Source organism: Gopherus evgoodei, chromosome 15 (assembly GCF_007399415.2).
Source record: "Gopherus evgoodei ecotype Sinaloan lineage chromosome 15, rGopEvg1_v1.p, whole genome shotgun sequence".
Lineage (NCBI taxonomy): Eukaryota > Metazoa > Chordata > Testudines > Testudinidae > Gopherus > Gopherus evgoodei.
Window position 1 is genome coordinate 6,859,523 of NC_044336.1, and position 14,035 is coordinate 6,873,557.

The 14,035-nt window shown below is 46.0% G+C and overlaps 1 protein-coding gene across 1 annotated transcript in view; it reads left to right on the forward strand.

The window, feature by feature from the left end:
* The window catches only part of NTN1 (netrin 1), a 220,033-nt gene that overhangs the window by 193,300 nt on the left and 12,698 nt on the right, over positions 1 to 14,035 (forward strand). The gene's annotated exons all lie outside the window — the stretch shown is intronic.

Sequence of the window (14,035 nt, forward strand, 5' to 3'; positions counted from 1 at the left end):
AGCGAAGTGTCTGCAGACTCAGTGACTGGTCTGCTGTGTCTTAGCAAGAGAATACTGTGTGTTTTATACAGTAGGATTTTAATGATTGTTCAAGTGAGGATGGCATCCAATTCACTGGGATACCTCACAAAAGTCAGACCGTGCACAATCAAAAGCTCTCCCATCTCATTTGTCTGGAAAGTTACAGTTTTTCAAATGAGATGGGAACATCTAGTCAAAAGACCAGCTTGAGAGGTTAAGATCATCCAGGCTTTTCCACTTCCAGAGCCCTAACTTCCTACGCTCTGGCACTTACCAGGCAGAGTAGCTGGATAATTTGGCAAGAGGGGTGGCGGTGTGTCACATCACATGACTTAGAAGTACAGAGACCCCTGAAGTCAATGCTGCAGTGCTAGTTAATACCAGCTGACAGCCTGGCCTCTAATGATTAGCTATTGGTTACACACTTCTGTTTTTGTTTTGATTTAATGTAGATAAAATAAACCCAATAAGCTCCTAAGCTAAACTATCTGCCCCTTAAATGTAGGGGGACGAGCTTTATTGGCCCAACTTCTGTTGGTGAGAAAGACAAACCTTCCAAGCTGCACAGAGCTCTTCTTCGGGTCTGGGAAAGGTACTAAGAGAGTCACAGCTAAATACCAGATGGAATTGATATACTTATGCAAAATGGTCTGATTGATTTATAACACTAATTTTGCCAGTGACTTCTATGGAGTTACTCCTGATTCACATCAGTGTCTGTGAGCCCTCGTCCAGACTAACCCGCGGCATCGGCGGGTTAAAATCGATTGCTCGGGGATCGATATATCGCGTCTAGTCTGGACACGGTGTATCGATCCCCGAGCGCGCTTACATCGATTCCGGAACTCCATCAATCCGAACGGAGTTCCGGAATCGACACGGAGAGCCATGGACATCGATGCAGCGCCGTCCAGACTGGTGAGTACCTCGATTTTAGAAATTCGACTTCAGCTACGTTATTCTCGTAGCTGAAGTTGCGTATCTAAAATCGATTTTAATTCCTAGTCTGGACGTGGCCTGAGAGAAGTATCATAGATTTTAAGGACCGAAGAGACTCTGATGAGGGTATGGCTACATTTGGAATTTCAAAGCGCTGCCATGGCAGCGCTGCGGGAGCGCTGCCGCGGCAGCGTTGTGAAGTGTGAGTGTAGTCAGAGTGGCAGCGCTGGGAGAGAGCTCTCCCAGCGCTGCATGTAAACCACATCCCTTATGGGTGTAGCGTGCAGCGCTGGGAGCCGCGCTCCCAGCGCTGCTGCCCTGATTACACTAACGCTTTACAGCGCTGTATCTTGCAGCGCTCAGGGGGGTGTTTTCTCACACCTCAGCTGCAGCGCTGTAAAGTGTGAGTGTAGCCAAGGCCTTAGATCATGTAGTCTATAAACACAGACCATAGAATGTTACTTCTGTATTGAGTCAAACATCAACCCTTTGCATTTCTTATACCCTTTAATGATACGTTGATGCTTAGATCCTTGGTCATGAAGGTATCTTTACAAAAAGAAGTTTGTAATGGAGCTATGATTTAATTACATCATCAATATCTTTGACAAGTTCTCAGGCCAGTGTCAGCTGTAATTCAAAGTGTTGAGTCTCATCTATAGAACTCAATGGGCCTCATTCTGATCCTAGATACTCTGGTAGCATTTCACTGAGGGGGCGCCAAAGAAGTCAACAGACTTACTGTGGGCTTAGCTGAAGTTAAATGAGGTTAGAATCTGTCTTGGCTTTGGGGGAGATCAATCCTGCTTCCCAAGTGTTGCCATTGCAGTTGAGATTAGCTGGGGGTATTCTAGGTGTTAGGAAGCAGATTGCACAGGAATTTTCCATCAATCTGTTAAAGGTAGAATCAATGGGGCTCTGTAGAAATGAAACTGAAGTTTGTAGCTATGACTTCAAACATGCCTACAGGGACTGAGACCATTTCTATAGGGTTTTTTAAAGTCACCTATAGAATTCCACATTCGGGATCTACTTTTCTATTACATTTTATAGGATAGTCCAGAAATCCTACAGAAAAGTGATAATTTTCTGTTTAATTCCATAGGGCTTTCCCATTAGGGAGGGAGACTGGAGGCAGCAAGCTGTGTGCAGTCAAGTACTCTGGACTCCTGAATTCACTTCCTTCACTGGGATGAGGTCCTGACCCAACTTCTGTTGAGGTCAATGGGAATCTTCCCTTTGACTGTAATGGAAACTGGATTGGGCCCTAGCAGAGCCTGGGCCACCTTCTCCCTTACAAGGAAGCTCCTTTACCTCACTCTGGCAGTGTAAAGAAGACTTAAAGTGGGTGTGAATTACAGTTGTATCCACTTTAAAGCCCCTTGATGCTGCCAGAGTGAGGTAAAGAGGCCTTTGTGTAAATAATCAGCCTCCTGTGTCTACTAATCTTCAGAGTCCATCTCTAAGCACTGGCTGTTGCCTATATGCAGTAGGGCAGTGGACTGGTGTATAATACACTATGTAAAGGGGTTCAGATCCACAGCTGGTGAAACTCAGCACATTGCAGGGGCAGGGCCTGACATCTTTAGTCAGGCATGCAGTTCTACACTGTCATGCAAAATAGCCTCCTCCATGTAGGATGACCTCGCCCATATGGTGCGTAAGAGCCCACGCTGTGCGGAGCCTGCCATGTAGATCTAGAACGTGGTGTCCTCCAGCTGTGTTTGGGGGCCAGATGGAATTGTCCCATGGGCACAGCTGGTTCAAGGGCACACACGCATGCACGGCATACACTGCTCCAGTGATCTCAACAGTGCTACATCCACTTAGGAGCCGGTCTAGGGTATTTATTAGGGCCTTTTGTTCGTAATGGTTACTTGTTACAGCCAGTATTGTACATGCTCCTAGAGATGTACCAGGCATATTTTAAAATCAGTTCTTTAATGAATAATGAAGTAATTACAAGATATTGTCTGGCCATGTTTTATTTCTGTGGGTGTCTTGATTTCATCCCCACCACTCCTAGTCACAAGTAACACATTATACCCCCATCCCATTGGCTCCCTTGCTGGGGGCCTAAGATATTATTCTCCAAGCCCTGTATCCTACCCATGTCATGTTTGGGGTTGATCAGCATACTTGTGCATGTCGATTTCAAACTGTTGCTGTGTCAATCCAGGGCCAGTTTTTAATGTGATGCCTGGAGCAAGCCCAGATGAGCTCAGCTGAATGCTGGAGGCCTCTGGAAAAAAAAATAAAAAGGCATCCTCTCTGTATCAAAGTTTCCAGCAGCAGTGGTAATGGCACCTCCTCCTCCTCGTTCCGAACGTGTAGTCACACCAGCCGCACGGCACATCCTGGAAGTGTTTGCAAACGCAGAACTAATTTCCATTTAACACTCCTTCACAACATCTTTTTCATACAAGGGGATTCCTGGCAGTGGCAAAAATTGCTGTGTTCCAAGATGCTCTGCTTTGGCTTTGTAATCTGACAGCTTCGTGTGAACTCACAAGATCAGTGCGCACAGAGGGGCAGTAAGAAGGCGGCCCTGTTCTTGTACATATACCCGCCTCCTCTTCCACTCCCCAGCTCCCACCCACCCTCACTGTGAAATAAAATTCCATCATGCATTTACGGAATTAAACCCTGAATAATTTATCATCTTTGTTTTCTAACATGGGGGGGAGGGGGCAAACTTTGAAACAGCGGCAATCCGGACTTTCCCAGCCAGTCCCACCACGCAGGGTTTGAATGCAAAATCTGCCTGTTTATTCTTGTTTTATACCACATGGCAAATGTGTTCTGAAGTTTAAATGCAAGACCATCCCCATTCTGCAACAATGACCAGGCAGGGCTGGAATGCATTCACTACAGAATATTAAAAAGGACCCTGCCAAATTCTGCTCCCACTGATACACGAGCAACCAGGGGTTTGAAATCCTGAAATCAGCCACAAATGTTTTTCCTTACAAGTAGCGTCTTCAATTATTAGAGGGAAATAATTTTAAAAATCACAAGCACTTTTCACCTTTGAAGCTGTGTGTTGACTTTTTGCATTTCACAAGTTAGTTTCAATGTCATTTCCAGTCAGTTACAGCTCCTGGTTCTCATGCACTAGCAGTCTTGCAATGTAGGAATTTTATAGCATGACGACGGTTAGGTTTTTTTCACCCCTCAAAATGCTTGTTTTTGCTGAGTTGGTTTTTTATTTTTAAAGCTCTGTTAGGTTTTGTGAAACATTTTTTAAGAGAAGAACTAAAGTTCTGGCCTTCAACAATCGCATGCTATTGCTTTAAGATGCTGTCCTGTCAGATACTACGGTTGTGAAGCCAGTATAAAAACCTGTAGAGAACAGTACAAAAACCTATACTTGCAATGACGCACCCCACAGAGATGCGTAGGAGGAAAGAGGGAGCTATGGAAGTTGCAATATTTTGTTAATTTTTGTTCCATACAGTAGCAACACTTGTTTAAAAACAAAACAAAACAATTTTCCAAGGAAGTTTGTGTAGGGGGTTGGGTTCCGATCCTGCGATGTGCTGAGATCCTGCTGGGAAGTGGAGCATCCCTTCACCTCAGCTGAAGAGGCTCTAAAATGGAGGGACTCAGGCCCTCAGTATCACACCTGTAATGCAGTTCATACCATTCTCCCCTGCCTATACAGGCCTACGGTCAGTAGATTGTCTTAGGTAGAGCTGAAGAACATTTGGGACTCTACTTTTTCAAGGAGTGGTGTTTGAGTGAACGTACCAAATGGTATCGAGTCAAATGAAGGAACAACCAAGGGCTCCAAAAATGTGTACTCCTTGGCTCTGCAGAGGGAGAAGAGGGTGGGGGGCGAGTGATTCCAGCCACATAGGCTAGCCGGCACTCATGCTGGCGGGGCCGTGTAAGCATGCATTAGGTGAGGGCAGCCCAGCTTCCGAAACATTCCAGGAGGGAATAAAGGATTGAAAAGGCGCCCGGAGTGATGATAAAGACTTTTTGACTGACACCCCAGCGGGAAGCCAATTAGGAAGCAGTTTGCCTCAACTTTACAGAATGATAGTGGCTCTGAATGTCCTAAAAAGCCCCAATTAGGTTGAACACGGTTACTTCTCCTGTGAGCTAAAGCGGGGAGCTATCATCTGGATAGCTCTGCTCAATAGGGCTTTTTATCTTCCATTTTAATTCAGTGACTCAAAGCAGATCTTTTTATTTATTTATTTTTATCTGTTTGTGCTTTTTTTTTTAAATAGGCTCTTTCCTGCAAAGTATATTCTGTACAAATATTTTGAGCTAAGCCATGTAAGAGGGATGCAACTTCAATGAGACTTGGGGTAGAACAAAATTCTTTTTACTTTACTACTAAGTGGAATTAGTTAATGACTTTGCTACATCCCCATTACACAGAAAACAAGACTGAGCTGGTAAACTGGGAAGTTGTTAAACTTTCTGAGCTCAGGACTTTGCAAGCAATGCACTGGGAAGCCTTGGGTTTGTGAGGGTATCTAGGTTTGGGGGTGAAGTTGGTGAGGCGCCCCCCCCTCATCTTCCTGGCCTAGTGAAGAAGTTCATGGCAGAGGTTACTTTCCAGCTGCTTTGCACCTTGTATGGTCATTCACAGTTGTGCAAAGAGGGTGCGGGACGCTCACACTATGGTGTGAGTGAGCGGAGGATTCTGACTGGATAGCATTTTACTCCCATTTCCACAGGGGAGAATGACATGCAGCATGCAAGGCAAAGGAGAATTAGACCCCTGGTTTCCCTTCTAAGGAGGTGCAGCCGTCTCTGCCGGCCAGCCCCTGGAGTCAAATGTACTTGGTTTGCTGCAGCTCCATTCGTCTCCTGCTTAGTCACAGTGGCTTAGGCCAGGGCTACACTAGCAAAGATTTGCCAGTTTAGTTCCACCTCTAGAGCTACACCAGCAAACGCTCCGATTGCAGGTGTGGGTATACTGGCAAAAAGGTTATTTTGCCAGTAATGCTGATACCAGGGCAGCAAGCAGATTAAGCTATACCAGCAAAAGCCCTTTTAGGCTTGTATAACTGCATCTCCACTGGAGCTTTTGCCAGGATAATGTAAAAAAAAAAAATCACAGCCCCCCAACCAACATTGCTATACTAGTAAAAGCATAGGTCTGGTCTTAGACCAAATACTCTGGTCCAACTGAGATGTGCTCAGCACTAGAATGTGATGCAATCCCACATCAGATTCAAAGACTGAGCCACTCTTTAAGCCATCCTTTGTGCCTACCCCATTCAGAGTTGTCCGATCACCAGGCTGCTAGCCAGGCAAATTAGATCAGCCTCAGGGTTGCTCTACTTTACTCAAGCAATTTGTGGTCTCAGAGGGCCAATCCCAAATCCAGGGATCCGAGAGGCATTGAGATTCCCCAGCCTGGTCCCAAGTGCTGGGTAGTAGGGGGAGCACTGGAGCTGCTTTGTTAGCCTTACACCATGGAGGGTTCCCTAATGCAAGAGGAATCCTACCTTGGCCAGTTAAGCTGGCTTTAAAGCTGTTTTGCCCTATGGGGGACACACAAAGCAACCATAACTGGCCAGGGAATTTGGCCCAGGGAAGTTTCTGCCAATGTGATTCCAGGGTAAGCATTGGTGCCTGATTCCAAGCCCCTGAAGATCTCAGAGGCAGTTCTGTGGCCACCGGTGAGAATTTCGAGCTACATGTGTCCAGGATGCTGCTAGCTGCAGCAGCATCACTAGAAAGCCTGCCCTTCTGCCAGCACAACTGGGTACCTGGCTCAGAACCTGACATCAGTATTTGACCCGAGGATGTGATGGGTGCTCAGCACCTCTGAAAAGCCAGACACTTATTTAGATCCCTACATTTCAAGCCTTGGTTTTCCTGTCCGTAGGTGTCTTTTACCTGTGGTGCCTAACCAGTGATGAATAGTTATGTTAAACAGTGCCACTGGCTCCAAGGGGCGGAGCTCAAGCACCTAGAGCTGCTGGATATGTTAGAGCAGTCCCTGACACCACTAAGCAGGTGAGAGGACTCAATTAATAGAGAATTAAAGGACAATAAGATAACTAATGCCAGTCAAGACAGGTTTATAGAAAATATATCCTGTCAACTTGATATCTAGTTCTGAAGTTTGGCTGCTAATGGTAATAGTGTTGATGTAATATACATAGACTTCTGTAAGGTGTTTGACTTGGTAGCATGATATTCTGATTTTAAAAAAAACTAGAAAGATATGAAATTAACATGGTACACATGAAAAACTCACTAACCAATATGTCTCAAAATGTAATTGTAAACTATAAAAGCAGCAAAGAGTCCCATGGCACCTCATAGACTAACAGACGTTTTGGAGAATGAGCTTTCATGGGTGAATACTCACTTCATTGGATGCATGTAGTGGAAATTTCCAGGGGCAGGTATATATATGCAAATTTCCACCCACGAAAGCTCATGCTCCAAAACATCTGTTAGTCTATAAGGTGTCACAGGACTCTTTGCTGCTTTTACAGATCCAGACTAACACAGCTACCTCTGTGATAATTGTAAACTATGTGTTTCTAGTGGGGGTCCCACAGGAATCGGTTCTTGGCCCTAAGCTATTTAACATTTTTATCAATGCCGTGGAAGAACACATACAATCATCACCGATAAAATCTGTAGATGATACAAATTGGGAGAGTAGTAAATAATGAAGAGGACACATCAGTGATACAGAACAATCTGGATTGTTTCAGAAACTAGCTGCAAGGGAACACTATGCATGTTACTATAGCTGAATGTAAATATATACATCTAGGAACAAAGAATGTAGGCCCTACTTAGAGGATGGGAAGCAGTGACTCTGAAAAAGATTTGGGGGTTGTGGTGGATAAGCAGCTGAACATGAGCTCGTAGTGTAAGGCTATGGCCAAAAGAGCTAATGTGATCCTGGAACGCATGAACAGGGAAACCTTGGGTGGGATTAGAGAGATTATTTTTTTACTTCTGTGTTTGGCACTGGTGTGACTGTGTCTGGAATATTGTATCTAGTTCTGGCATCCATAATTCAAGAGGGATGTTGATAAATTGGGAGAGGGTTCAGAGAAGATCCACAAGAATGATTGATTAACGGCTTAGAAAACCTGCCTTATAGTGACAGAGCTCCATCTAGTATCAGAGGGGTAGCTGTGTTAGTCTGGATCTGTAAAAGCAGCAAAGAATCCTGTGGCACCTTATAGACTAACAGACGTTTTGGAGCGTGAGCTTTAGTGGGTGAATACCCACTTCGTCAGATGCGTATCATCTGACGAAGTGGGTATTCACCCACAAAAGCTCACGCTCCAAAACGTCTGTTAGTCTATAAGGTGCCACAGGATTCTTTGCTGCTTTTACAGATCCATCTATTTAGTTTAACAAAAAGAAGGTTAAGTTGATTTGATTACAGCCTATAAGTACCTACATGGGGAACAACTATTTAACAGTGGGCTCTTCAATCCAGCAGTGGGCAGAGGAAGATCTAACGTAAGCCAATGGCTGGAAGTTGAATCTAGACAAATTCAGGCTGGAAATAAGGCGTACGTTTTTAACAGGGAGCGTAATTAACCACTGGAACAAATTACCCAGGGCTGTGGTGTATTCTCCCTCACTGACAATTTTTAAATCTAGACTGAATATTTGTCTAAAAGCTCTGCTCTGGGAATTGTTTTGGGGCAGGTCTGTGGCCTGTGTCATACAGGAGGTCAGACTAAATGAGCACATGGTCCTTTCTGGCCTTGGGATCGATGAATCTGTGAAGGAGCAGTGAGGGGAGCGAAATAACACAAAGGGAGGTAGGGCCTATGAAAGTCAGTGGGAGTCTCGTTACTGGCATAAGTGGGCAATGGATAAGGATCCCAATTCTCAAAGGTATTTAGGTGTCTCACTCCTATTGAAAATGGGAATTCAGTACCTAATACCATTGAGGTATCTGGGCCAAGGCCGCTAGAGATTTGAGCAAGAAATATCATCACGGGATTCAGTTTGGAACCCAGCTGCTAATACATGTTGGGAGACATAGCATGACACATACCTAGTGTGTGAGAAGGAGCAACCTAGAGAGAAGCAACAGTGAGAGCGCCTCAAGTTGAAAACGGATGACACGTTAGGCATGAATATGCAATGTGATGCAGCTGCGGAAAGGAAAAGGGCTAGTCTAGTTTTGGGGTTGCAGATGGAGAGGCACACGTCATCACAAAGCCCCAGGCCCTTCTTTCTGCAGCTCTGGAATATTAGCCTGTTTCTTTTCTTACCAGGGGCTTTAGTAGAGTTACTCCAGTTTTACCCTGCTGGGAGGGAGAAGAGAATTGGGCCAATTGTGAGCATTTCTGGGCAACTATTTATTAAAAGAGATAGGCAAGTTGGATGGAGTTCAGAGTAGAGAAACCCAAAGTGGTTATGGCTTCATGTGGCCAAGTCGAAGAAGTTAAATCTGCATACCCCGAAGCACAGTAACAATCTGCAGGTTATTAGAAGGGTCTGAAGTCCAAAGAGGCAGAGGAATAATTTAGTGAAGTACGGAGGCTTTTAGACTGAATATAAACGTCCCATGGAATAAGTTTCCTAAGGGATTCCCCCTATTGCCTGGCCCACTTAGCACAGAACTGGACAGGCCAGTCTGGCGCTGGCAGGGAGATGGATGGGATTAAATAGCCCTTTTCCATCCCTTGAGGCTCTGGCTGTTCCACTCTCTGAGGAGGGAAGGATTCTGTCATTTCCAGCTCAGCTTCGGAATCTCCATTACAATCTCTTTGGCAGTCCCAGACTCTCTATCCTCACCTGAAGGCTCTGGCACCAGGCCCAGTGAAGCCAAATCCTGAGCAGCCACGAAGGAGAAAGCAAAACCACAGGCTGTGTTTGAATGGATTCCCGGCTCCATTCCCTAGCACAATAGGATTTGTGCTAATTGGTGGCTTTGGAGGGGCTGAGGACAGGCCTGGGTCAGCATAGAAAGTGACTGGGTATTGACCTCTAGAGAAGGTAGCACCTCCAGGTCAAAGCTGAGGTCATTAGGAGGCCAGGGAAGGAAAGATTAACTGCCCCGTGGTATGTTTGTGCTGCACCACACCTGGCCTGTGAATAAACAGAGGGTTTCAATTTCCAGAGCTGTTAATCTCTTAATTCTTACAGACATGTGCCTTATACATTCTCTCCCTCCCGCCCTCTCTCTCTCACCCTCCCCCCTGTCCCTTCCGCTCCAAATGCAAAAATAAATCTACCCACCCTGGACATTGAGTCTTCGTGTTCACAGTCCTTCTGACCTCGTGTGGGAGGGTTCCCTTTGCCCCCAGCATGGACCCGATCCTGCACAACTGAAGTCAGAGGGAGCAGGTCTGTAGCCTCTTTGTGGGGATCCTAGTGTGAATAGTGTCACCTAACTAGGAGTGAGCCCTTCCTCCTGCCTCTCCAGAGGGACCCAATCCTGTTCACTCCCATTGACATTTCAGGGGCTGCCCCACACCTGATGCTATGCAGCCTAGCACGCAAGTTCCTTTCGGCTTTGAACAGCTTCGCTTACCCACAAAGGGGCAGCAACCACAAGCCCCTTCTTAAAGCAAGATCCAAAGCTGTCCTCCCTGTGCCCCGTGCCTCCTTGAGAGCAGAGAGCTCAGCTTACTGAGTGTAGCAGGAAGTGACCCCCCCAACACCCACATCTCTTTAGCACACCCCGGGGAGCGAGGGGAATTAGTGGGACAGGGGGCGGCCTTCCAAACACAAGTCACTTGACTGCCATTGCACAGCATGCTGCCCGGCTGCTGGCCTACCCCTGCTCCCTTGACTCACCGGTCCCTTCCCAATCAACTTTTGGAAGAGGGGCTGGGGGTGGGGGGAGATGGTGGGATCCTATTTGAAAAGGTGAGATCATCTTCTCACTCTGCCCTTTCTTGGAAAAATCCTTCCTTCACTGAGCCTTCAGTTACTCACCCCTTTGTTGAAAGGCATCTTGGCAGCGGCACATGGAAAAATCAAAATATGTTTTGAAAAGGCAACTTTTTTAAAGTATTCCACATAGAAACCTAAACCGATCTGTTCTGAGGAGGCCCCTAGGGACAGCCTGTGAGAGTGAGGGGATAACCCATACCTCTGCTTTTTATAAAGCCTCTCTCCAGAAGAGAGACCTCCTCTCTGTATTATTGTGGAGAAACCATATTTCTGAATGCAGGGGGAAAGTCCATGGAGCGGGAGTGAATTGCTACGAAATCCCCAGCATAACTGTGTCCATATGCTCTGGAACGCTGTGTGGCAAAGGAAAATTCTGGGGCAGAGGAACACTGAGGTAACCTGCTCCTCCAGGGCTGTAATAAAACTGGCGCAAGAATGAATTAGACCGTGCGAAAAGGAAAGGGCCTGGATGGGTCAAACAGCAAGAGATTAAACCTAATAAATCTCTGATATTAAACTGGTATGACACGAGTGAAGCTAACCAATAAAACAATGCTGCAGGGTGAACACCATCTTCTAATGCTGCTGGAGAGGCAGGATGAAACCAGAACCATCTGACTGGATTGCCCTTAAATGCGGGGAGTTTAGATGAGCTAGGAACAGTATCAGAGCCATTACTGGGATTTGTTTCTGCTGCTATTGCCATCTGTGGCAGAACAGCTGCTGACTTCAGTGACAGCAGAATTTTCAATCCCCAACCCTGTTTAGTGAAAACCGAATAGATGCACATAAAGGGCTGGACTAAATTTGGCTAGATTTAGGTTCAAATCCTGGCTTTGCGACTGGCTTCCTGTGTGACCTTGGGCAAGTCACATGATCGCTGTGGCTCAGTTCCTGAGCCATCAAACAAGGATGATGTTATGTCCCTACAGCACAGGGTGCAATGAGGGTAAATACATTAGTGTTTGTGGGGTGCCCAGTTACCACAGGGATGGTGGGGTGATGCCATAGACAGGCTTATTATTGAATAAACTTGTATCTATACCACTTATAAAAACAGGTCAAACCCTCATGAACTTAGAGTGCTTGGGTGACATGGAACCTGGCCCTGAGCCACCACTGGGTTTGGGTTAGGGCTTCCAAAAGCAAAACCCATCTGAGACTCCCCAGGATGCAACCCAGTCACACTTTAGCCTTCGCCAGCAGCTTCCATCTGAGGCGCTCAGAGTGTTTTACAAATGTTGGCTGATTAAGCATCGCAGTAATGCTGTGCAATCAGTGTATTTCCCTTAATATGTTATCACTCACAATAAAATGAGCTGCTAGACACCCCAGTTTGCATGGTGGCATTTTCCATCAAGTACCTGCCATTTGGGGTTCTTTGGAGACTCCTTCCACAAGATACCAAGACTGTCTCTGCAATAAATTCACACACACACCACCCAGCAGTAAGTTCAGCCTGCCCAATTAATGATAATGTTAAAAATAATAGGTAAAGAAGAACATTGAAGCTAGAACATTTTAGGAAATGTTACCCTTTTACAGTATTGCCAACTCTCACACTGTTTGATGCCTTTCTTAAAGCCCTAGCTTCTGGAGTCCTGTGGTTATGTCAGAAGCTCCATTTTGGGGAGGAGAGGGTTGTTTTTGTTTTTTGAAAAGTAAATTTCTAAGTATCATAGCTAAGGAGAAAAGCTTAAAAGCAGGGACCCTAAAGACTCAGGAACCAGAAGGCCAATAAAAAGAACCCCAAACTGGTTATATTTGAAAATGTCCTGATTTTTTTTTTAAGGCACCCTCATGATTTTCAGGACCTGACTCAAGCTTTTTGAACTCTGGGGATAGACAGTGCTGCTTTCATTTGGTCTTTTATGATGATGGCCTCCAACATTTTTTTAAAATCTATGTTTTTTAATTGATATATCAGATCCTCACATCATCTTCGTTGTCACATGAGGCTGTAACCTGCGCTCAGGTGGGAGGGGCTGCCAGTTCTTGCCCTGTTTAAAGATCACAGCAGCGTATTGCCATCTGGTGGCTGTCTCAGGGTATGTCCAAAGTAAATTTGGAGGGTTTCGATTCAGCTCCAGTGATGAGGTGTCCATGCCACCACAACTTCAGAGGGACCTAGGGCAGAATGGCCCAAACAGCTGAGCATCTTCCCATCTCTGGGGCAGGACCTCGCGGTCCTGGCTGAGGCACTTCAGTGCTGTAGTGCAGGTTTGGGTGGCTGGCCCTGCAGCCGCCTGTGCTGTACCTGCATTTTGTTCTCTGGGGCTGTATCTCTGAGAGCTTTAACCACAATAAAAGGCCCAGGAACAGGTGGAAGTTGCATTGGTTTCACTTACATCGGGATTTAAGTGAAACCAGTGCAAAACCAGTGTGTGGACACACTTGTATCAGTTCAAAACTGGTTAATTGCAGGGGCAAGCCAAACAGCTACAAACTAGGTTTCCAGTGAGTTAAGAGCATCCACGCACAAAGCTGCACTGACTTAATTGAATTAGTTTCACACCACATCTTTAGTTAAACCCAGGCAACTGTGTGTAGACCAGGCCTTGGAGACAAACAAAGTCTTAATCTGGTTTGACTCATTCCTGAGTCAGACCAACATCTCATCGAGGCCAACGTGCCTTTTGCCTGAGGGAGGAGTGTATAAATGAAGCAAATGGTCTAACGCAGAGGTTCTCAAACTGGGGGTCGTGATCCCTCAGGGGCTCACGAGGTTATTACCTGGGGGTTGTGAGCTGTCAGCCTCCACCCCCAAACTCTGCTTCACCTGCAGCATGTATAATAGTGTTAAATATAAAAGAAGTTTTTTTTAATGTAGACTGTGGGGTGACCCTCAGAGGCTTGCTGTGTGAAAGGGGTCACCAGTGCAAAAGTTGGAGACCCACTGGTCTAAGGAAAGAATCCCCGTTGCTGATCCAAGTGAGGCATCCTGTGGAATTAACCACACCTGCACATTTCACTGGCTTGAGATAGCAGTGGTCCTTCCCGGATATCCGCGCCACTGGCTGGGAGCCTGGAAAGCAACAGCCAGTTTTGCAAATGCAGAGCTAGGGGAGAGGTTAAGAAGAAGGTGACTAGCTGATTTTTCAAAGCCCAAAGCAAACAAGCAGGCGAAGGCAGCCGGAGGGATGCCTGCTCTGCTCTCTGCCACTGGAGCTGTGCGCTCCCTAGGTATTCTGTTCAGGAACTGGACAGGAGCCAT